This window comes from Anas acuta, chromosome 14 (genome assembly GCF_963932015.1).
Source record: "Anas acuta chromosome 14, bAnaAcu1.1, whole genome shotgun sequence".
Lineage (NCBI taxonomy): Eukaryota > Metazoa > Chordata > Aves > Anseriformes > Anatidae > Anas > Anas acuta.
This window is the reverse complement of record NC_088992.1, coordinates 4,077,396-4,102,992: the sequence shown is the minus strand read 5'-3', so window position 1 is coordinate 4,102,992 and position 25,597 is coordinate 4,077,396. Positions and strand designations below refer to the sequence as shown.

Genomic DNA, 25,597 nt, shown 5'->3' with positions numbered 1-25,597 from the left:
AATGAATGTGTTTTCGTTTTAAATATTCCAACATCTTTGTATGAGATTTGAATTTTGTTCAAGACAATAGATTTGCAAATGTCAGCATCCAGGAAGGAATCTTAATGGTCTTATTGGCACCTTGCTGTCACTGTAGATGCAAACAGAAATTAGTTGCTATAATTATGTGTCAGCAAAAGCAATCAGAAACAGAACTTGAGTGAGATGTGCTATTTCTTTCCCTGTCATACAAAATAATCAGAGAGCCGGTGTTTCAGTGGCTGGAGTTAGGTTCTTTAGAAAAAGTCACAGTATAAATCCTAACAGATGGAGGTCTTGTCTTGACAGACTATCCTACAACTTTTGAAGTCCCTTTTGACTTGGTCTAAAGTCTCATGCATCATCCCTAAAGAGCTCTGAAATGCTTGCTTACCAAAAAGACTGCACATAATCACGGAGGACCAATATACACAAGCTGACTAATTTTTACCATCCCTGACTTCTGCTGAAGAAATAATTAGTTTTCAGGCTCAGAGTGTATAGTCTGGTAAGAAATTATAAGTCTGTACAATAACAGAAGCAACCTTGAAATTACTAAATATTTGCAGAACTTTTAGCAAATATACTCTACTGGCTACAGTGATTACCTGCCTGCTGAAATGTTTGCATACTCGCCTGTTTTTAGTATCACCCTTTGTCTCTTTGGTGTAATACAATGTTAAATCATTTTTACTGCAATCTTGTAAAGGACAATTGTCTGCTGTTTGAGATACAACAGCTAAAGCTAAGCTTAATTACAGAGAGAAAAAAAATGGAAGGGCAGCCCAGAACTGAACAAGAAATAACTCCACGGGAGCGTTTGCTGTTAGAGGTGACCGTCACATTGGTATCAAGGAGTGGCTCCAAGGTTAGCATAAGGGTGAGCTCCTCAGCACTTTCCACAAATGAAGCAGGAGAGGTGGGCTGCAGACGGATTTGGCTTGGTGCTTTATCGAGGTGTCACGCATGCTTACACAAGTGAAATGGCCAACACAGATGGAAGACACATCTGCACATGTGGCTTCTCTGGAGGGCTCCTTTCCAGAGCTCTCTGGGTGTCTGTTTTCTATTTGTGGTTCCCAGGTCCAGGTTCAACTTAACGCTTGTTCTCCTCTAAACAGATTACAGCAGGTAGCAATAAGACTAGCACCCTTCAGCGATTTTTAGAACTATTACAAAAAAGAAGAGGAGCTCTATCGGGCTTTTTTGGATATATTTTCTGTTATATAATCTACATGTACATTTTGAGATGGATTAAATGACAGAGTCACACTTCTCAAACCCTGTTTATCTGACAGGCATTGACTCAAAAATTTCCTGTGGATTTTGGTTCTTGGATACAGCTCTGAATATGCCTTCTGGGTCTGAGATTGCTGGGCAGTAACATTCTGGTGACAAAATGATCAATTTCGACATTTTTGAAGCACAGTTCACTGAATTACTGCATTATAACGTATTTTGCCAGATGAAATAAATAGAAAATGCTTCCCATTCTTTTGAACCTTGTGCAGTCATTTATAGTTATGCAAAGTGGATATTAAAAGCTCTTTAGTTTTGGCTTCCAAATCACTTCATAAAATTGAAATGCAGACTTCTGCCTCCAGTATGGGTGCATTAGGAGTTTTTGAACACATTTATTCCACCAAAAGACTCGTGCATTCTTCCTGCATGTGCAAGGTCCTTTCAGACTTCAGTCTACCTCTCTCATTACCATTGCTGATATATGTTTTTCTTTAACTTGTCAAATACTATTTCTGAACACAGGATTCTTTTCTATTATACCTATCCTATACCCGCAAATGGAGATGATTCATAATGACACACCATATTTGTTACTTTTTTTTTCCTTCTTCATAATTCAGTATAGCTTTTGGTTCATGACCATATGCAAGTCCTGAAATGTTATACATTTACAAAATGTTTGGGGGATAATGTTAACTAATGAGATTGAATTTTGAATTTCCATCATCTCATCTCATTGCAGTTAAAAAATGACAGAATTTTACCTTAATTTAGAAGTGTATCTTCATCCAAAACCTGTAAATAGAGGATTTTGGTCTTATTACCCTTAGAGAAGCTGTACCTGATACTGCTTTTCTATCCATGATTTATAGCAACCTATGTTACACACGTCTTATTCTGGAAGCAGGTATATCAGAAGAACAAGTTCTGAAACAGTGACAAAATGTTTGTCTCTGATGATGCATCAAAATAAACAACTGCCTAAGTGACACATTAGCATCAAACTGAGAATATTGTTAAGAAATTAAATAGTTGGCTTGCTGGAAAAGTAGCAAAGGGACATGCTTGTCAGTGACAAAGTATATTAAACATAGGATACATGTGTAAGTATCATAATTTTTCCTAATATGCTAATTTCAAATGCTCTCCATCACCGAGCTTAGTTAATGTACATAGGCAGGTCCCAAACAGCAGATGCATCCTAACCTTTTCTCTTTTCGCACTTGTTTCCTTTTAGCACACACTGCAGTGACTTTCTGCAGGGTATAATCTTGTCATGTAAGGGAATCTTAGAGGAGCAACACAAGCTTCCAAAGCACCTTCAAACATGCCTGCTGAGTGGCAAGCAGATTACTCTTGGCGTTTGGCAATGGTGCTAGTAATGCACTCAATCCTCTCACGTTACCTCTGTTCTGATAATACTTCAAACTGAAGTTTGTTCTGAGCATTAAATTGGCCTTGAGATGAAACAGCTGGCTGTGTTTTCTTGGAGGGAGGCCAACTGACTATTAGGGAAGGCATTGGGTAGCCTAAGCAATGTTCCTGATCTCGTCCTTTCATCTAGTGTCCCATGACACAATGATCTCTTTCTGGAAGCTATGTGCAGTTTGTGAATATATCAGATATGCTGGTTAAGCCACTTCTCCTCTGTCCCCTAGCTCAAAAGCCTTCATTCCTATTGTTAAAGCAGTTAAAAAAAGCCACTCAATAACATCAACCTCCGGTAAAAGCTTTAGCTAAGTCTGCAAAACCACACTCTTGGAAGTAACCTAAACACTACCATAATATACAAAAAAGAGCAAAAAGCCTCAGATGATTAAGAACCAGGTGTATGGCAGCAGCTCTGTGCTGTCAGCGTTGGCTGGCGAAGCAAGGTGTGCATCCGCAGAGCATGCAATGCCGGATGAAGCATCATCTCCCATTCACTTTGCTCATAACTCACCACAACTGGGTCAGTTAGTCTCAATTCCCTTCAATAATAAAATCCACAATGACAAAATAAAGTCATGAGGAAAAACACTTCAATTTTGTTAGAGCAAAATATACAAATGAATGAGTAATCCTTCAGAAATTTTGACCTTTTCTGCTTTTCTTCAGATTGAGAATAAAATACCCTTTCAAATGATTGCAGCCTCTAATGAGACAGAACTACTGTCCTCTTCATGGCTCCTTGCAGCTGATTCAACAAGTCATTATGTGTGACAGCAAAATTTTTGAAAAAGGCAGTTTGAAACACTGGGATACTTCTCTCACCACATTGGAATCATTCATGGTTAAAAAAAAATATTCTTTTAACAAGCTCAGTAGTTTAGTGTTTATTAAAATCTAGAGATCAGTGGGTTTGGTTAATATGTAATGCCTCTGGGGACACTGCACTGTCATAAAATAGAAGTAATCTCCCAAGCTGTGTGCTTGATACTCAGATGAAAATTTTAACCTTTCAGGGGAAAAAAATGCTCCCCCCCAGCTTCCCTCAAGAATCCACTTAATCATATTTTGAAATCTAATAGGTTTTAGGAGTGATAACAGTAGTCTGGACTGCAGCAATAGAAAGAAACAGATTGTTCTAACCTTTAACAAGAGTGAATGCGAAGGGCGATTAATTTGTGAGACTTTCTGAGGTTAGAGATGAAATCCTAGCTCCCTTGAAGTCTGTGGTTTCAGCTTCTGTTGAGATTGCACAGCAAGGATCACATCCCAACTCCTGTTTTATTTCCTAAAATAACCAACCTGAAGTTATGCTATCACAAAAAAAAGCTGTCCCCACGTAGAAATTAAATTAGTAATTGCATGATTCAACTCAAATGGGAGGCAAGAGCTTAATAAAGAAATAGGGCAATGTTCCTATCTTATGTTTTGCAGTGAATTGGAATAGATTAACACCACAGTCTTTTTGGTTTTAGATGTAGGCCATGAACAGAGGAACCTACTCATACGAGAGTCCCTGGAGGGTTAGAGTACAAACACTATTGAGCTCCTGTGACAGCAAAACAAATAATAGGCAAATAGCTTTGAAAATCTTGTTCCAATACATGTTTTCATTCCCACCAAAGGACGCTGCACAGGCAAGGCTTTGAGCAAGCAGATTTTGGTGATAGCTTTGATTATTCTGTTCCTTAGTAAATTGTCCTGTTGTTGAGGGTAACCTTAAACTGACTATGTTCACTTGGTTGTGAAATTTCCATAAATTCATTGTGCATGTTACAGAATGTCTGTAATTTGAGCTGGAAAGAAAGACAGGAGGGAAAAGACTTGGGAGAGTCTGGATGCGGAGCAGAGAGAGGATTTGACAGCAGGCATGTCTTCTTTCTAGGCTTGGGTCTCAGAGCTAGAACTCAAATCACTCTTCAAATCAATCTTAAAGAAATTGAAATAAGGGTGCCGTTTTTAGCACTAGGAGCTATTTTCTAGTGTGCTGTTGCATACAGCCCACAACACATTTGTTTTCTATATTGTGAACTGTTTTGTATCTTCTTTTTTATGCAGTGCTGTTTTGCAGTAGGATTCTGATAGTTTTCCTATTCAAGTCACTGGAAATTTATGACAGAGTTAAAAAACAGCAAGAGTGAGCCCTTGGTTATAGATATACAAAAGTGTCACCTATTTCACTGAGATAATGCCTAGAATAAATGTATTTGTCTCTTTGTTTCAGATATATCTCAACCTTCGCATCTCATTCTGATTCTTCCTATTATACCTGGGTTGAAGCACTGCTACCTCTACTTTGATTGAGATTCTTCACAACCTGGAATTGTCAGAATTTTTAAGAGCTGAGAGAACAGGAAGATGAAGCAAAATTATTTTAAACTTGGAAACTTTTCATTTAAAATTCTGAGACAATGGAAAGAAATACAAGAAAACACTGATACATATGGGAGGACTTCTAATGATGGACAGTATGAAATCCATATAGATATGTTTTCCTATTGAAGCTCACACATGGCAGTGAAATCCATTTGTACACATTTTACTAGTAACCAAGCAAACCGTATATCAGTTATACCCACGTAAACAGGCCTACTGTCACTTCTATTGGAGAGGCATTTTTTAGGTTATTTCCTGGACTTCTTAAGGCTGACAACATTTGAGAGCTTACGATTATATGTCACATTCAAAATGTATTGATGATAAATATTTGAAAATTTATTTAACTTTTTGGCTGGTATAAAAGAGATCTAATCATAAACACCCCATGTGATGAGTACAACTGCAAGTCTTTTTTTTTTTTTTTTTTTTTTTTTTTTTTTTTTTGGTCCAGCAGCTCTGTAGTTTCTAGATCTAATCCCCTATGGAATATAGAATATAAAATGTCACAGCTTATTGGTATGGCTTCAGGCCTTTCTCTTTCCTTTGCAGTTATAGCAATCAAAGAGCCAAAGGATGAAAGGATTTAAATGTTCCAATATCCATCTTCTTTGACACTGCCCTTCTCTCTAGATTTTTTCCTAGGTTGGATTGAATTAAGGTCTTATCTGGGAAGACCCAAATTTCAGGACTATGAAATTTGGCTTCTGTAGCTTCACTGTAAGAACGACCTAACATGTTGCCCATGAAATGCTCTCTCTCTCTCACACACACAATTTTAATGCAGATTTGCAAAATGATTCTGCGTCAGTGGGAGATGAGGTGTAGTGAGGAGGAGAGCACAGGAGGCAATCCACATAGGCATTATGCGTTATTACTACAGGCTGAGGAAAGCACTGTTGGCTCATTAATTCTTAGCTGTATTGTTAATCTTAGATGCTCACTTGTTCTGTGATCCTGCTAGGTTTCCATTTAACACTGCCCTTTTTAATATTCCTTTTTCCAGCTTGTTTTTGCTGGAACACTGCTGCTCTCTAGCTTTCAAAAGCTTCTTGTATTGCCCATTTTTTTTTTAATTTTTTTTTTTTGACTGCTTCCTTCACACACTTCACTGATTTCCTATCTGAATTCAAACGAAACCATACTATCTTACATTCATGTGAAAGACATCACACTCTCTTTTAAAATGCAGTAGCAGAAATTACCCAGCTCTGATCAAAAGCACTCTGCCTCCTGGAGCAAAGATACAGATGAGTATCTTTACAGCTGTAAAAACAAAAAATAAAGAAAAAAGAGCATGCAACCTGCCCACTGAGAGGCTACCATGCAGAAGAGTGGCAATTGCTCTGACACAAGTGTGCAGCCTCAGGATTGAGTCTGCAGCTGCATGCACAAAGCACGAGGGGAAGAGCACTGCAGCAAAGCCACCAAGGAGCCCAGGGACTGCAGGAGCCCCATGGTGGCCTGCGCACAGATGGTACCATGCCTGTCAAAGACCTGCACTGCTCATACCAAGAGGTGTCAGGGTAAAAGAACCCCAAGTACTAGGAAATTCAGTGACTGCAGAACAAGTGAGGTTCGTTAGGGAAACCTGACACAGCTAAATGCTCTTCATGATCACCAGAACAGGGGTCAGAATTCTTATATCAAGATAAAGGTACAGCCCCTGGTAAACCACCCTTTTAATGTTACACTTGTGTAAGACAGGTCTGAGGTTCAGCCAGCTCATGAAAAGACCATTCCTGAACTGAGAGCAGAGCTCTGGTTATGACACTTACTACCCAACTGTGATGCACTTCTATCCCCCCTACAAACCCAAGGAGAGGCTCCCCTTTGCAGCTCTGCATGCTCAAAGTCACAGTGATGACTCAGAAACCACTGGGATCTGAAGGGATTTGATCAATGAGCTGACTTTCATTTCACGGATCTAAAGACAACTTCAGAGGGCTGAACTAGGAGAGAGGGCTTTGTCCTTTACACAACCAGATTTGTCACCAAGGCAGAGCTCTTTGATCTGCATCACTTTGCAAAGGTTTCTTCTGACCTTTCCTCCCACACACAGGCACGCAGTTTCTTGGGGCACAGTTATGGTAGAGGCTGTGAATTCAGTTCATATTCTCAGACCCTGTGGGCTCCTCCAGCCTTGGTGCACATCCTCCATTTGAATAAATAATCTGACAGCAAAATTCAGCTTTCTTCACAATCTTCTAGTGAGAAGAAAAGTTCAGTTCTGTACTTGATGTCTTGCTGTCAAGTCCTTTAAACCCAGGGAGAGCTGTAATTAGGATTATCAACTACATTACACAGCTCACCATTTACCAGGGTTTGAGGGTATCCACAAAGTGTGTAGAGGGCTAACAGCCTCAGAACAGAATCTGAGACAACCTGCCCTGTTGTCAGATGTCTGCCCTGGCTTTTGCCTGACCAAGAGAAGCTGTGGATAAAACTCCTCCACAGAGGGAAGGAGAGATCCTGGGTGAGCTCCCTCACTGACAAACAGGACAATGGCATGCATCCCTAGCTGAGATTTGTAGCACTGTTATGAAAAAACACATGAAACCGGGACCAAGTGGTGACATAGATGGGAAACCCCTAGCTTATTCCTTTGAAACAGCCAGAACATCAGCTAGATTTCAGTTTGTGCCACGATATGTGCGAACAGAATGACTCAGAGCTTAGGACACCAATTTATTTATCATTGACTGGAATTGACTTAACCAGGAGGCAGGACCACTAATATTAATCATTGCAGTAACACAAATTCTACTGAGCAAAGGCTGCCAGTACTCACACTAGCTACATGGCCAAATGAAATGAAATTCCCCTTGTAGATAGCAGACTTAGGCAAAGACATGAACAGAAAAATTTGCTTGCAACTTGAAGTTTTAAGGCAGACAACAGTGCCCTCCTCTGGGTTCTTGCTCAATTTCTTCCAGTAAAGCAGGCATTGAAACCTGGTGGCTGCAAACATGTGTTTTGCTAATTTATCACCTTTTGTATTTTTAAAAAATAATTATGCATGCAGCATAAAGCAACATGTAGGAAACCAAACCTTTCAAAATTGTTACTTTCAACATCAGGAACTGGATATCAGTCAGACTACTGGGAGCTGTCCTAAAAACTCCAAATTAAACAAGGATTTTATTCAAGAAATTCCAGACATTCACTCTGGTAGCTGCTCTAGTTACCCAGCACCGAACAGTGTACTTAGAGCAAACTCTCCCATACAGCCACTTAAAGATGATCAATTATGCAATGTCTTCATTTAAGTTTATTAATAAGAGACAGAATCTATAGCTAGATCACAAAAATAAAAGGATATCTGTGTATTCTTCAGGCTTCTCCAGCTTCTTCATTCTCATTTTACCGTAAGAACTAAATAAAAATCCCCAATAATATATGGGAAATAATGGGGGGGAAGGGGGGAAGAGGAGGGGTGCTTGAAAAAATGGGCTTGCAACTCAGACCTCAGTTCTTAAAGTTTTCAAAGCTTAATTAATCACAATAGTGACAGATATCCCTTTCACAAATTGTCAAGCAGCACCATTGATCCTACATGTGTACTCAGCATAATTGAAAGACCTGTAAAATAACAAGTGGATGGTGACAGAGCAGCCGCTAACAGTGAGTAATAAAATCAGAAACAGATAATGTACAGCTATGGAAAAAAAAAAAAAAAAAATGATAGTGCCAACTGAAATTTAGTGAGAAATAATCACAAATTCTGGCACCAGTTTTCAAATACAAAACCCTTATAACAACAGTAACAGCATATTGCCCACGGCTACAGACTACCACACAAGAATCGATCTAAGGAAGGGCAGAAGGCTAATAAGAAAGTAAAGCAAGGAAACCTCTGAGGAGGTAAGATTCTGCAAGTTGTAAGAATCCGGGGTGGTTGTTCATTTTTTCCTTCATGGTTTGGAGGTCATGTTGAAATGAAAACAGGATTTTTGCTTCATATGAAAACAAAAACAAAACCAGAACTGCAACATCAAGGACTAGTGACTGATGTGAAATAAAACTCCTTAGTGATGTGTGCCCAGCTATTCTAAGAGACATGGAAACACTGTAGGACAGCGGGAGATCTAACCCACGAAGAATCAGAATAAAGGCATTTTTACTGTACAGTTTCTGATGTTAGAGCTCAAACAGTCTGGACAGACTGCTCTTAGTACAGTTGGCTTGAGCAGCTTCAGGGCTCACAGACACAAAGTCACTCTCTAGGTGCTGGACAGTGCCAGAAAGGCACAACAAATACCTCCCAGACACCCGTCACTGCATAAAAGCTGGGTCAGTTTGGTTATAATTCTGAGTTGTTTTTACATGTACTCTCCAGCATTACTTGGATCTGTCTGAATGTCCTGCCTCAGACGGAGAGCTAATTGCCTGCTCTGCATGGGTACTGGTGGAGACACACTGTGCCTGGGAGCTGAGGAGGGGACAGCCTCGGCTCCTGAGGATGCTGACAAGCAGTTAGCTTGAGGCTCACATGTTGGCAGAGGCAGCGATCTGTGCTGGTAATCTGTTCAGATCCTTATTTCCTGAAGTTTTGTGGAAAAGCACAGATTACCATTCCCACGGAACAGTTGTTCTTTGTCAAGAACAAATGAAGTGGCAAAAATCTATGATCTATTTGCTCACAATACAAGCAAGTGTTATTGCTGGACAAAATTACAGATTATAGAGATTTCATGCAGTTGATTTTGCTTTAGAAGGACAAACACAATCCCTCTTCTGCAAAGGAGGAGAGATCAGGCAGTCCCAGGGTGTGCTTTCAACACCCCCGAAGCCCAGCCTTGTCTGAGACAACACTAAAATTCTAAGAAACCTTAGGGAAGAAAACTAAATTCAGTAATGGGACGGTTTTACAGCCATGTATGCTTCTGGGATTTTCAGTGCTGTATAAATACTCAGCTTCATCTCATAGTCAGAAATCTACGCAAATGCAAATGTATTAAAGGTATTCCCAGCACTGACTGGACCAAAGGAAAAACCAGTTTAGCTTAGGTCTAACCAACAATATTTCCTCTTCTGTGACTGGTGCTTTAATGTAACACAGCACATCTCTTTTTCTATAGGTTTTATTGCAAATGTTATCCCCCAAAAGACTTACACTACGCATAAACACTCATTTTCCCTATAAAAACTGCATCTTTTTTTCTCCAGCAATTGCTTCTGAATCAGCTACCTGAGTTTTTAAGGAACTAAATAACAATCACCATGTAAATCCTAAACAGATAGGAAGCTGGGATTTCTCAGGGCTGTAGAAACAAAACATCAGTCACAGTCAGCAGCTTGTATCCTGGTGAGCACATGCAGTCTCCTGATTAATGCTGGGGAGCCCCTTGTGGGATGAGATACTGGTGACAGACCTGACACATAGCACTACAGCTAGCAAACACAAAAGTTAAGGTGTGCTGATGTTTCTGCAGTAAGCAGCTTTCACATTGCAGGGAGGAGGGGGATTATTTTTAGCTCCAGGTATTACACAGAGACGTTAAATGCTGATGTGAGAGGGGACAGCACATGATTAGCTAAAAGCCAGACACGGGTGTTCTTGCAATGACAGCTATCGTACTATGTGTCATTTGCAAATGGAAACGGGGCTAAAAATATACTGCAGCGAGATAAAAATATATTGTGCAAAAATCGCAGGGATAATGGAAATATCCAAAAGAATATGGCAAGACACTGTCGCTTTTTTACAGCAGCACAGAATTACCTTAATCAGATAATAAATAATTTTGCCCCCAAATAGAGTTCTCCAGCTGGCTTTAACACTCTACAAAAAGGATTCTAGCAGCTGTGGTAGGGCTTCAAGCTTGTAGGAGAGCTAAAGGACATTTCTTAAAACCAGCTGGTTCCTAACCAGACCACATCCTACAGGTTTCTCTATGACCTGTGGCAATGTGTACAAAGAGAGCATAGCCTGGCACGACTGTGTTAAGGCTCGCATCTGTAGGGTTTGCACTCACATTGATCCCATGAATAAGAAGAGCTGCTGAGGCACATGTATCTCAGTACAGGGGTTTTATTAGTGACCACAGGAACCCTAGCCATGTCATAATGACCATACATCAGGTAAAAAGACATGGGTATTTGAGAGATTAGGGATTTTATTATTATTATTTCCAAAGGGAAAAAAAAAAAAAAAAAAAAAAAAAAAAAAAGAATTCAGAGGTACTAAGTTTTACTAAATTTTTATTAACTAGTAAGGACTTATTTCTTGTCATGATTCCTGTGCTTCTAGCCTGTGGGATTTAGCCAGGGGGAGCTGCTTCCAGGCAAATCCCTAAATTCAGGTGCGGTGTCGGCAGGCAGAGAGCACTAGAGGGCACCAGCACTTCGCACAGACAGGAAGGATCAGCAGCACGAATCTCTCCTGATGGCAGGCGAGAGAAATAAATTGCAAAAGGAATAGTGATATAAAAAAATCAAACTCTAGTTTACCTGGCATGAAAGCCTCTTGATTTGCACAGGTCCAACCCACAGCCATTGGCCAGGAACGTGTACTGTATGGGAATGCTGGAAGATGGAAAATTCATGAGCCAGTAAAAATAACGGGGGTGTTTAAGTGATGTTTCCCACTGATACTCCCAGGCTGTTTCTGTGTTTTGAGCAGGACAGCAATTTATCCAAATTATATGAGGCCTTCATATACACATGATAGAAAAGAGTAATTACAGCAGGAGCTGGCATGTCAGTATATATCTAACCACCAAACTAGTCTTCTAGTGCCTGAAGCATGAAACCACAAGGAATTTGTCACTGCTTACTTCCATTTGGTGCTGGACATAAGAAGCACTGGGAAATGCTGTGCTTCCCTTCCAGATGAGATTCAGTTTACTACTCAAATTCCTAGTTTTACCATATTTAAGTTCCCTGTACTCACCAATATCATGCATGAGGTCTGAGCATTTCCTGAGCAGAGATGAATTTAAAAAGCACAACCACACTGCTGTTCACTATTTCATGTTTAACCATGCTCTGCTTGGACCCATCCCCTGTCTGCATCTGGTTGCAGAGCTCTGGGGAGAATGACTGTGCCCTTGCTGTGTGCTGGGGGGGCACCTGGGAAGGTCCTCAGGGTGCTTTGAAAACAGAAATTTGAGAGAAAGCAAAAAGGGCTGTCTTGTACTGACTCAATAACAGGCAGAAGACTAGATGAGCCCTGGAGGAGCTAAGTCATGCACCCAGCTATTAACAGTGTCCCGGTGACTGGGATCTTAAAGCTAGCAGCCTTCTGGGGCACAGCAGTCACTGGGGAAGCAGAACAGGCAGCCTCTGCCCTTCGCTCCTGCAGCAAGGCCCCACGGTGCCTGAACAAGACAACACACACAGTGGTCAGACATGGCACTGACAGCCTTGGGGTGACCCTCCCTGGGTCTGATGTCTGCACCTTCAGAGACCTAGCACCATGGACCAGCCCCAGCCCTTACATCAGGGCAGGATGCTGCGATGGGATTTCTGCTTCTCTCCAAATACCCAATTCACTCAGTGAGCTTATATATTCTAAAGCACACTAATTACCCCAGGATAAGATGCTGCATAGCTAATTGCCCCTAAACCACACAACTTTTGCAGCTTTTTTCTGCAGACAAGAACTTCCCACACCCTCCTTTTCTGCCAGGGAGACCAAGGATAAATTCCTTAAAGAGGAGAAATACAGAGCTACTGATCATATTCCAATCATAACGACTGCAAATTATCTTATGGGAAAAAAATGTGGAGGCACATTAATTATTTGTATCTGAAAATACACACAGGCAAATAGGTCACACATAGATTTCAGTTGATTAAGAATCAATTGAATTGATGAATTCCCATTAATCTGAAAAAAATTGTAATGTTTCAATCAATGAATTGTGGGCAGTTTACACAGAAACTGATGCAACTAGATAATGCTGCTATCTGGAAGAAAGGACAGACTTTTACCTAATTATTTAAATTACTTTGAAGTTTGTGAAAAAAAATTGTAAGAAATTCTGTTATAACCACAACTACTCTGCTTCCCTCTACTCATTCAAAATTCAACTTCAGCACTATCCACAATTAATATTCTCCTGAGTGAGATGATTTTTAATAATGCATTAAATAATTCCTTGGGGTTTCTTGAAAACTCTTGGCATATACAGTGGTTTTCTTCCATGCTCATTTACACAAAGCCGCATGTTGATTACCCAGGCAGTGCCTGACCAGCACCCTTTACATCTTTACAAGGGAAAATCTTACACTTAATGACCAACAATCACATTTTGATCTTAATTGCAGTGGTCAGTGCATATAACTGCAGAGACTGAATGAAATCAAGATGGCCCTTACAAGTGCTGGATACGTGTTTGGCAGGTTAATTCCTTGTCACAAATAAGATATCCAGCTAAAATTTTCCCTATTTACCTTTATGAAGGAATTAGGTGAGATGCAAAAATCACGCGTGTGCACCAACTGCACCTGAGACGCAGCTACCCTGTCATCTGACCTCACCTTCATACAGGAAATCCTTGTTATGTAAAAATTTCTGTATAGGTAGAAACAACAACAAAAAACTTTAAATACCTATCAAAGTAGTACAGTTAGAAAAAAAATCCCATGAATATATAGAGAGCTTTGACAACAATTTTATTTTCCACAACTATTCTCAAGTCTAAAGTTTCAACTGGTTGCTGACCCTGGATAAGTCAGTTCCTGGCAGAGCATCCCTGAATCACTTTTTGTTTAATCTTGGCATTTTTGACACACATTGATAGTGCTAGACAGTGACTCCTTCAATTTTTGGACAGGATTGTTATTCCCCTCTCAGGCTTGGATAGGGCAGTGACAAAATAGTGAGATACTTTGGCTAATTGTTACCTCTTCCAACGAATATGGAAATGCTGGTCCCACAATTATTAGACATCAAACCTGATTTCATTTTCTCCCCCCCCCCCCTTTTTTTTTTTTTCATTTTTCTCCTCTCCCAGGAGTAGGCTATATTGCAGTATGTCTTCTCTAAACTGCACAGTAACAAAATATGCTCTGTGATTTTCCATGTAAGACTTCCTATTTGGTAAATAAAGCCATTTCAGTTTCAGGTCCAGAGAAGATATATAGTACCCAGGGTCTCAACTTCTGATGTATGAAGCCAGAAGTGATTTGGGACCTTTTTTATTCATCTCAGAGACTGCACTGTTACAGCAGCACAATGCAATCAGCGGGGAGCCCAGGGCTAAAAGGCTTTTAACTTAAACAGGAACAGTTTGGAGACAGCAATTTCTGTAGCACAGAGGAACTCTGAAGTTCCCTTTGCTGCTGGTTGCTGAGACAGGGACAGGATCAGCTGCTAACATTTGTCACCCTCGGTGTTCTCCAAAGCATCCTGGGACAGAACCACATAGGAGGTAGGGAGCTGTGTGATAAAGGAACTTCCTAGTTACTGCATTTGCTAAAGTTAAGCAAAACTCCATGTGGGGGAAAAAATACATACACACACACACACATCTATATAGGCATCAACAATGATTTTATTTTCCAACAATACCTTGAACAATTCAGGACTGGCTTCCTGCAAGTCTCTGAGAGTACTGCCCTGGTATGCACATACACAGCCCTCAGGATCCACCAAGCCTGGAAGTTTGCAACCTACTTTATTTCTGCAGTAATTTAGCTAACAGTGCTACATTTAGATATAGCTATCTTTGCAGATATAATAGAGTTTGCAACAGGTGAAATTTATAGATGAAACTTTCCTTGAATTTCTTGAAAAACAGACAGCAAAGCTATTTGTATCCCATCTCTAAGCCTGATTATACACAATTATTATTTTTTTTTTTCATTGTAGCTTTGAGGTACCCTTTAATTTTTTTTATTTTATTATTATTATTTTTTTTAATCCTCGTGGGATTTCTCAGGCTTACTGGATTGTCATTAGTATTTGCTTTTGCTTGCTTGCAATTATTTCCCTCCTTCTTAGGATGGATGGCTCTCTGCTATTAATGTCAGCCACACCACAAAAGAGCAAACAAATTATGCATAAGCCACACTGTGGGGACGTGACATTAAGATGAATTTTAGGTTTAAAAACAGCATCAGAACAAAATATTAACATTATAACCTGATATTAGCTGTAACACTTTGCACTGAAAATCTGTGAAAGACAAGCTGTTCTTAGCTCCATGAAATAGTCTCTATTAAAGTGAAAACATGGAATACTGCACAGAAGAGGTTAAGAATCTAAAAGCATAATCTTTACCCAGACTTGGCTTCAGTTTCAGAAAGTTAGACATGAGGTTCTAGGCAGACTGGTTGTAATATCGTTATTTTATAGTGTGAATATTAAATCAAAAATTCCCCGTTTTTATGTTTTTCTTTTACTTCAAGAGCTTTTGCTTCCTCTCCAAGATTTGTGAAGTTCATTCAAGGTTTGAGTACCAAACTACTTTCAGAAATGCCTCTTGACGTGTCACGTTCTTTAGCAAATTCTGAGGACAAGTCTAGGTGCGTGTTGTAAAGCAGGAAGTGTAAAACTACCCAGGTTTGGAAGAATATTTAATGGAGATAAGGACCAAGGAAGGAAAAGGTAAAAAATAAAAAGTTGCTACTTATTTTTTCCTTATAATTGAGAAGAATGAGACCTAAAGCCTATAATTAATCTTTATGTCACTACCTATTGTTTCTTAATAGAAGACTAGGCTCTCTTCTCAATAAAAGTAAATCCATATTCTTAGAGAAATCACTCTATAAATTCTACTATTGTGCTACTTGGACCCATTTTTGTTGTTGCTGGCATTAGTTAGCCAGGAGTATGTATGAGAGTTTGTAAAATACTGTCTAAACACAAAATGAAATCACATCCACAGCTCACTATTTTATGCTTTGTAACTGTTATACTCTTTCTTCTTCATCAAATGAATCATGTGTGACAAAGATGTTGCTATCCCAGAGATAACAAGTTTCTGCAAGTTTTGCGAAAACGGACAGCCAAGAAGAGAAGAGACTTGTTAACACCTCCACTGGAGAAAGAGTGTGGCAGAAACACAACACTTGAATATCAGAAAACCCAAATGAGACTTTTTCAAGCACCCAAATTCTGTGACAAAATGCAGTCAGTACTGGAGTTTTATTACATATTAGAAAATTCACTCCTCAGGATTGGGTGATTTTTTTTTTTTTTATTTTTTTTATTTTTTTGACAGGTAATGTCTCTGTTACCTAAGGAGAGAAGGAATTTATGTTGGAGCTTTGGGTAAATTCTGCTAAGAAAAGGCTTGCTCTGCCTGGGTGAGCCAGGCACAGTGCTGCAGCCTTCCTATAAAGCAATCAATATCTCCCCTTGATGGAAAGTTCCTCAGCACCGTCTTTCCTCCTACTCCAATTGCCCAGGGCTGTCTTGTTGGCAAAACTGTGACATCTATCATCATTAGAGGAAGGGAGCATCCACTTCTGAACTTCAGAAAAGAAATTATAGGCTTTCAAAATGGAGCAATCAGGCAGGGGCTCTCCTCTGCCTGAGGGCTGCTGGGGAAGGCTGCTCCTAGCACTGCTCATGTGCTCAGCCAGAGCCAACTGATGCAGTTTCAGAATGCACCCAGGCAAGAAGTGAGTTAGAATGAAAAAATGTTCCCCTTTACAAGGAGTTTTGCTGCTAGCAGGCATGGAATCCTGCTTACCTCAGGTATAAACTCCCTGGGCAATGTGAGATGTGTGCCTGCAGAGTTGCAGTGGGATAGGGTGTTCTTATCTGTGCATCTCCTTTGGAGAGAGGCACTGCAGAGCTGGGCATTTCTGCATTTTGCTACCTGCAAGTCACTTACAATGGCTGCCCCTTCCTGCGTGGAAGAAGGGAATAGCAAGTCACTGTTCTCAGGACCCCTAAGTTATTACTCAAACTCTCATTTATCAGGGAATATGAACTGGGATAATAGACACCAGAAAAAGAAGAGCAGTGCCCAGAAAGTAAAATAATTCCTTTTCCCAGGGAGCACAATGACTTGGTTTATTCGTTACTACTTTATATTGATCTTAATGCAAAGAGATCTTGTAAACCAGGTTTAGTACTTACCAGGTCCGATGGCATTAAGCAGTCAAGTTTCACAGCTGATTTCAGATTCCAAAGGATGTTTTAATTCCTGAGAAACAAAAGCATGTTCCCTGCTCCTCATGTGATAGGTGACATCTCAAATGGCTCAATTTCCCTCTGTGCCAGAAAGTCACAGTGATAGCGCAGACTTCTCTCCTGTGGCGTGCTCAGAGGTGTCTGAAGAGGTGCTTACAGCTCCGTTCATTAGTTACTCTAATGCTCAGAAGCTTTGAATAGCATCTGCTTTTTGTGACAGGAGATCATTTGCTCATTGCCCAAAACAGATGAGCAGTTGTACATTGCTCATGTGAGGGTGACTATGCAGAGAACAAGGAAGCAAGATGAGAAACCTTGCAGATGCTCGTAACACATTCTTGTTCTTCCATCAGACTTTTAGTCTGGAGAACTGCCAGAGTATTGAAAGAAAACAGAGAGGCATGTGAAGAACAAGGGGAAGGAAGTTAGCACAAAACTAATTGTACTGGATTTCCACAAGGAGAATCACCGTCTGCTTCAGCAAATGCATTGGCAGCACACACTAAGAAACGTGTCAAACTTGACCCCATGTTTCAGCAGTGCCCTGGGATATGGATGACAGTCTCCAACAGGATGAAATATCAGGTTTTCCTTCAAAAACCCAAGTTCATCATAAAAATCACAGAAAATAAGGGATGTAAAGCACTGCAGAAACACCTTGTCCAGTCCCCCATGTCAATTCGGGATAAGCTGATCCTGCACCACCCCTTGCAGGGGCTCAGGAAGATGCAAATAGTGGAAGTGAATCTGCAACTCACTAGCCAGGGGATGTCAGTGCTTAGCTCTGCTCAGCCGTGAAATGCTTTCCATAACCAGAACTGTATTTACTGTAGCTCATACACTTTGTTTCAATATGAGGGAATTTCATGCCTCAGCAGAAGTTCCCATAAGCAGGAATTGACTTGTGGTATAAGTACTTAAATTCAGACATCTCCTGAAGCGTCATCCTGAGTCTGCATTGAAATTAATTCCTACATCTCCACTCAAGTCCCTACTCACTAACTACTCCCCTGACCCTCCTCCTCCAAGTTACTGTGACAATGACCTCTAAGTACACTGTAGTGTCACATTTTGATGGAAAATAAAGCCTACTGGTCAAGTAGCAGAAATTAAATTAATTCCATTCATGGATTTTAATTTACTTCCTACAGAGCAAAATTTTGCATCCCAGCAAGTTACTGCCAAAGTCAATAATGACTGCCATCAGCATTTCAACAGTTGATTCAGTTTCCTGAATCACATCAATAAAACAAATCTGTTATTTCCATAAAATGCACGTGCTGGTTATTTGATTAGCTTCCTGTAAAGCCACCATCATTCCCTACTACAAAAAAATTGCACTCAGTTAACTCATTAAACTAAAGCACGACCTTATGGGCCCCTGTGCTACAGGCTGTGCAGCTTTCTGCTGCTTCCCTACCCATTGCTTGTAGCTCAGCTCCAAACCGGACATCAAACCTCAACATGGCAGGTCGTTATGGGCCCTTGACCCAGTGCTTTTGGTACCTGAGGATGTTATCTCTAATGATTGTTTATCCCTAATGGTTGTCACTATTTAGGGCCACTCTCAACTACTTTACAAGCTACTGTAACAGGTAAGAAACTGTCCAAAGGACACATTGCTCCTGATGGAAGCAAATCAGGTGAGATTCCAAACTCTGCAGCTGGGGGCACCACTGCCTTTGTTTGCGTTAACAAAGGTTGGAGAGCAAGCAAACATGTAGATGGCTGGCTTCCATCCTGGTTTTGCCCTCAGTCAGATAAATTTTTCTGATCAAGTCATTTCTTTCCTAGAAAGTTTTCTTTATCTATTAAATGGGAATATGGGCATGAAATGGCTGTCAATGATACTGTCAGAGTGATGAGCATTTCTTACTGAGCTGCCCTTCACATTTCTTTGTCCCAGATGCAAAGCTGCACTGTGAGCTGTGCTCCTGGCCCCTGGCTGGGCAGGAGGGGACCCTGGGCTCTGGACTAAGGGGAGAGTTCTTGGCATAAATGAGCCTAGAAAAAAGTGAGTAGGTACAGCTGGTATAAACACTCCAGTGGTGATTGTTCTGTTTGTGATACACATAGCCCACAGTCAGTGAAATAAAATCTCATTTTAGTTCTTTGAAGTGTTCAGCGTATCTTTTCCCAACTGGAACATGTTGGTTAAAGAAACACAGTAGGAGTCCTTCATTTTGAATCATCCTGACAAACTTCAATCTTCTGATGTCTCTAGGTCTTGTAGCAAACACATTATAAATTATAGTCAAGGTCTGTATAGTTTTTTTCTGTGGTACAGTCAAAAATATTTTCTGTCAGGAGAACCTTTTCTCCTGTCTGTATTCTTTACCAGGCAGCACACCACTGCTACATATCAATTCACAAAACGTTTCAGCACTTAAAATTGATTTCAGTTCAAGATTTTTAAAACCTGAGAAGGTACATTGCCAGATTGTAAAGGACACATCTCAGATTTTCAGCTCTGGCTGCCACTTGGTTTGCAAGCCTTTGGAGTAGTTTAAATAGGACAGCAGGCAGCAAAGGAAATATTCCTTTGCACCAAATCAGGATGATGATGAGAAATTGTCTGCATTAAAGGTTAAATCAGGGCTTTGCTATAGGGATTTAGTACATAGTTTAGTAACAACATCTGCTGCTTTACCTGTGAGCAGTAAGATGCATTTTCTTATGGTAAACCTTTCTACCAACACAATAAATACACGGTAAAACAGTCCCTCTTTCCTTTGTCATAGAAAGTACAAAAAGCAGTCAGGAAACATTAAAGCACGTTTAGATTACAGGGCATGATCCTAGACCCCCTACCTTTTGACATCAGAATGGCTCATGTATTCTTGAGCTACAAATGGGCAATTAGTTCATTAGGTTAGGCATCGTATTATTCCAGAAAGCAGAAACGATGCAAAGTACACAGTGCACTTAAAAGCACTGCAAATGCAATTAAAAAAGATCATGATAAATATGCTTTTCATGAAAATGCTGTATTTTCTTTTATTCCCATGAGGAATGCCTACAAATTGAAACCCTTAGGATTACTCATATTAGCATGCATTCACCTTGGTGAACCTTATAGCTACATCTACAGGAGACAGTAATAAAAAATTCTGCCCATCCACCCATCTTTTAATAGGGAATTCACGGGAGGGTTTACTACAATATATTCAGACTTTTCTTTTTGGTAAGTGCACTATTCTCCTTAAAGGAGATCCTAAATAACTCCATCACATTGCTTGTTTTTATGTCTAGATGCATAAAATCACAAAACTCAGCTACATTTAGCTAAAACATTTTCTAAGTCTCTTGATCTTTTCAAGTAATTCTGGTCTGATTTACAGTTTCCTATAAAAGTTAAGCAGCATTTCAAAGTTTTATATGGATGTGTCACCAGTGAAATGATTCCATTTTGACTGCAGTTTGCTCTTTGTCACCTTTGAGCCTTGATTATAAAAATATCTATTTGCATTGAGTCCTCTGCGTTAAGAATCAAAGGAAACGTTCACCCAAATCTCTCCACGTCTTTGCTTCTCTCATTTTCAGACACCTTCTAATGTTCCTCAATTTCTGGCATATGTAGCCCGATACACAGAGGTCACAAAGAAGGGTAATTAAAATACAAGGCACCCACTCTGCTAGTGAGAGCCCTGAGCTTCTCTGCACCCTTTCCTCAGTAGGACAGGTTTTTCTTAGCATTCATGCAATCTGGGCTAACACTGCTGACCTGACTGGAGTTGCTTCTGACACACACTGGTGTTTCCAAGATCAGAATAAGGAACAATATTTATTTGTAGATTCATGGGCCAATGTTTAAAGTAACAACAACACTTTGCAAAGCTACTGATGACAATTACAGACATCAAAATAGTGTGATTAGTAACTCATTAGTATGTCACCATTTGCTTCTCCCAGACACATTCAAGTCTTTATAACCCCCTGCACAGCATACTTATCCTTCAAAACTGATTTGTGAAGGCTCATTTCCCTTCACTTTGAGAGGCACTTGGACTGAAAGACTGACAGGAACCAAATTAAGCAGAGCCTGTGCGTGTGTAGTGCCACACCGCACATACCTACGTACACACAAGATTGCTCTGTGCCTTGGAAAATAAAAATATGCAGAAGTAACAAAGTAACCTAAGTATTTTAAAACAGTGTTAGGGCTAGGATTCCATAAATATTTAGCATTTAAAGCAATTAAATTCTTAATTGTCTTTTAAAGATGTCTGACTACCAAAATAATAATCAATTCTGATATAATGCAAATCTACAACCTCGTAGTCTTGAGAAGACAAAACACATCACTGCATAGGAAGCACACAAACTGCACTGCAAAACATTAAAAACAGCAGCCAGACACACTCAGTGGGGAACATGTAAACATAAATGATACAAAGCCAACATGAACTCTTTTTCAAATCTTTGGGCAATGAATTTGGATTCAGTTTTGTGAATTGAACCAATGTGGAAAAAAGTCTTCCTGATTTATTTTTTTCCACCACTGTTATTATAGTTTAAGATTTGTCTTTAAATCAAAAATATTTTTTCTATGGCAAAGCATCTCCAACAAAATGTAATTGCAAGCTGTTCTGCATTATAAGCTGGGTTCTTTGCATCTGAATTCTAATATAAAATAGCTCCAGGTACAGTTTTAATTGGAAAAAAAATCATACTAATAAAACTCTTAGTTCTAATGTTTTTTCTAGTTTTGCAACATATTTGCATAGCATTCTGCAGTAAAAACTATGTCACGTCGAAATTAAAATGTGTAATATACAGAAATTCCAGCCTGCCTTATCACATTTTCTTCTTAATATAGAAGAGAATTATAGTCCGTGACATATGCAAGAGGTTAAGAAACATAACCAAGCAAAGCAGTGCTTATGATAGAATAGCCTGCAATATTTTCTCTTTCTACATGCATTTGAGCAGCCCAATAACTTTAATAATAATTTGTGTTAGTAAATGGTACTGTGTTTTGTTTTTTTAATTGATGATGAATAAATGATATGATAGACATGTAATATTTTTAGTTCATGGAGTTGGCTGAGTAAAATAAACTGTACCTATCTCCATTTACAATGTTATCTTTAGGCTTCACTTGCCAAAATGAGCGTTAAACAATTTATCTTTAGTCTTAAATATTCCTTAGCCCCTGTTCAAAGCAGTATCTCAAGATCTCGAGGTAAGGACTGTGAGCACTATTTCTGGTGACTCTCCATCAGGAAGAGTCACATGGAGTAGATACACTAGCTCCTGCTCTGCTCCCTGAAAGCTCACCAGGGCCCAGGTGCTGGTAGAGCCTTCTGATCAATTCGTATTACTCAGGGCTATCTGATTTCCTCATTTAAGTACCTTATATCATAATCCAGTATATTTCACCAACTGGTGTTTGACTGGTTAACTTGTGTTTTTATTAAGTCACAGACTTCAGGAAGACTCCAGTCTTGATGACAAGACCCTGATAAAGAAGTGTATTACTATCCTCAGCACGTTGTTCCAGCAGCTAATCATGCACACTGATAGAAACATCCATCACATTTCTAAATTGAGTTTGTTTGGTTTCAGGTTCCAGTCACTGGCTCTTCTCATCCTGCTTTCCTAGATTAAAGAACACCTGTGGAGAAATAACTGACTGGTAATCACATCTTCTCTCATCTTGCTATCCTGAATGGAAGGAGCATTTTTAAAGGTTTTTCTTTAATGAACTGATCTTGCAGCTCTTTCCTGAAACCACTTCAGGTTTTAAACAACCTGTTATGGACAACAGAATTGCAATATGCAGCAGTGAAAATCTGGCTTTATCAATATGTTTTTCACAGTTTAAATCTTAATTTTCACTTATATCTAAATGCCTTGTCATAATTGAATATATATATTTTTTCAAAATCAAATACATAGATTTTCTGGTGCCTTAAATTGATATTTGTCAAGCCTTGAGAGTGCACACAATTATGACTTGCTTTTAGTCTTTTCCTCTTGATATAAACAGGGTTTTTTATACCATCATAGTTATCACAAAACTTCTGTTCATGTAGATAGCTCATTTTTGCTTATCAATTTTGCATGAGGTCAAGGAGTCCTTGCAGTTATCCTTCAGAGTGTAATTAAAATTATCATTTGGCTTTTACGCAAATATATCTAAAGATTAGTCCCCAAACTTCAAAACAAACTGACCAAAGAATGAAGATATATTACTAAGTACATAAACAAGTGCACATAATATCTGGAGGGTATGTTTGGATACAAGGCAGGAAGAAGTTGTGAATAATTTTTTGGTATGAACTTTTAAATCCTTCTTTCTTTTCAAATCTTCCATAGAGGCAGAAAATTGATTCTTGACACTAACGGGAAGCTGTCCTGGCATGTTACAAGAACTGTACACATAGCTGCTGTGTAAATATTCAAGATACGCATAAAAACAACAAGCGAGACCGCCAAATATATTAACTATCTTGAGCTCAATAGTATACAGTGTGTGGTGAGATTAATGACTTGGGACACAATATCATCTTCTGGAGAAAGTGAAGAAGCACTGAAGTGGGGATGTAAATGAGTCATATTGTTTGCATAAACCCTGCTCAGGCTCCAAATCATTCTGGGTCAAGTTTTCTGTAGTTTGCATGCATCTACATATGCAGGTCCTCTATTTATGCCTTCTTTTAGGCAAGGTCAGACCTCATTGAACCCTTTGTTTAATATTTGTTTTAATATTTGTTGTACCTTTTTTGAAACTATTGCAAAACATACAAACAAGAAATCCAAAAGAAAATGCCTATCCAAAAGAAATTGTAATTATTCATTAAAACTTCATTCTAATCTGCATAATATAATCCTTACATTCTTTTTTTTTTCCCCCTTTTGAAAACATGAAAAAAATCCCATGAATACACACTGAATTTAGCTGTAAATGTTTAGTGAAATTATTGTAATATTTGTGCTAGGAGATGGCATCTCACCAACCATCTGTGAATGCCTGGAAGTAACTGCAGATCCAAATGTTTATGGCTCGTACCATCTAATAATAATATACACATGCCATAAAGCATGGTATGACAAGGGCTTAGCAGCGAGCATTATCAGAAAAAACTCAGAAATTAAATAAGACAGTCAAACCCAAAGAAAGAGATGGGAACCTAGGCATTTTCAGTTCCAACAGGTTGCTTCAAGAAATACAGCATACAAAATTCAAACAATGCACAGGAATCTCATGCATGACAAGTTATTCAGGACACGCAGAAATCTGGTGTTGCTTATAGCACATGGATTATTAATTCATCCACAGTATCACTTACAGCAGTCCTGACTTGATGCTCCCAAGCAATAGCAAACATCAGAAAGATCCCATTGTAGACACAGCCTGTCCATACCAGCTGCACAGGTAGGGTACTGCTGCCATTAGAGTATTCACACTTCAAAAAAGTTTTTTTTTTTTTTTTTTTTGGTAAAACAAACCATAAGGTTACAATAACAACAAGAAACAGTGGTGAATATAAATAGAAATAACATCCCTATGCCTTTACTAACACAAGAGAATCAGAAAGAATATACCCCCCTCACCTCCCCCCCCCCCCCCCCCCCCAATTACTCTGAGGTCAGAATAAAAGAAGTTTATGTGCTTTATCCTGGGGCTATTTCTGTTCACCATCTTCAGCTCAAGTCACTCTGCATCTCTTAACTCCTCAGCCTTTCAAATTTTCGTGGAGAGTCTTGGACCTATAAATAGTTAGAGCCAAGATAATACTGAGCTTTTTGTGGTGGCAGAGGGATCGCTTTGAAGGGCTGGTCCCGAACCCACCTTGTTCTAAATATTATCTCAATGAAGCCATACCATGAAGGACAGGAGAAACTTAAACACTGATTTCTCCCCAGCCACTTCAGCCTGGAGAAAGACTGATTTCAACTCTCCTGAGCAAGCTTAACACCAAATAGCAAGCCAGTCTGCTGAAGATTTGATAGCAGGTATAAAGTGGGGGATTATTGCTGGTATTATTTTCTGGTAGAAGTTCAAGGAATCAGCAGATACCCCCTGTGCTCTGTCATGACCACTAACCAGGGCACTTCTGGGGTTTCATCCTGGCTCCCCTGGGCTCTCCCAGCCAGCCCCACACACTCCCATGCACACAAAATACCCAGTGAAGCTGGGGCATGAGTAGGGAGGAAAAGGAGGCTGAACAGTTGCTCTACACAGAGTGTTTCAGAGGACCTCTAGGTCTCTGCAACTACAAAGCCTGGTAATTTGGGGCGATTATGGCAGACAAAGGAAAATTGCCAAAAAAGACAGGGGTCCAACTCTTCTTATACAGCACTCATGCCGTAAGATTGATAAAGGGAAATTTCCTCTTATTTTCTGGCATATTCTCACACTGTTCCTGTCATTTTGTTTCACTAGACTGAAACCTGCTTTTGTTCTATCACTGCTAGAAAAAATGGATTAGG

At 39.5% G+C, this 25,597-nt stretch overlaps 1 long non-coding RNA gene across 1 annotated transcript in view; it reads right to left on the bottom strand.

Annotated features, from left to right (window-relative positions):
• LOC137864176 (uncharacterized) overlaps positions 1 to 25,597 on the bottom strand; it is a 68,060-nt gene that overhangs the window by 10,873 nt on the left and 31,590 nt on the right. The window contains exon 2 of the long non-coding RNA XR_011101356.1: positions 11,518 to 11,579. This is a non-coding gene — a long non-coding RNA (uncharacterized lncRNA). The remainder of the gene's footprint in view (positions 1 to 11,517; positions 11,580 to 25,597) is intronic.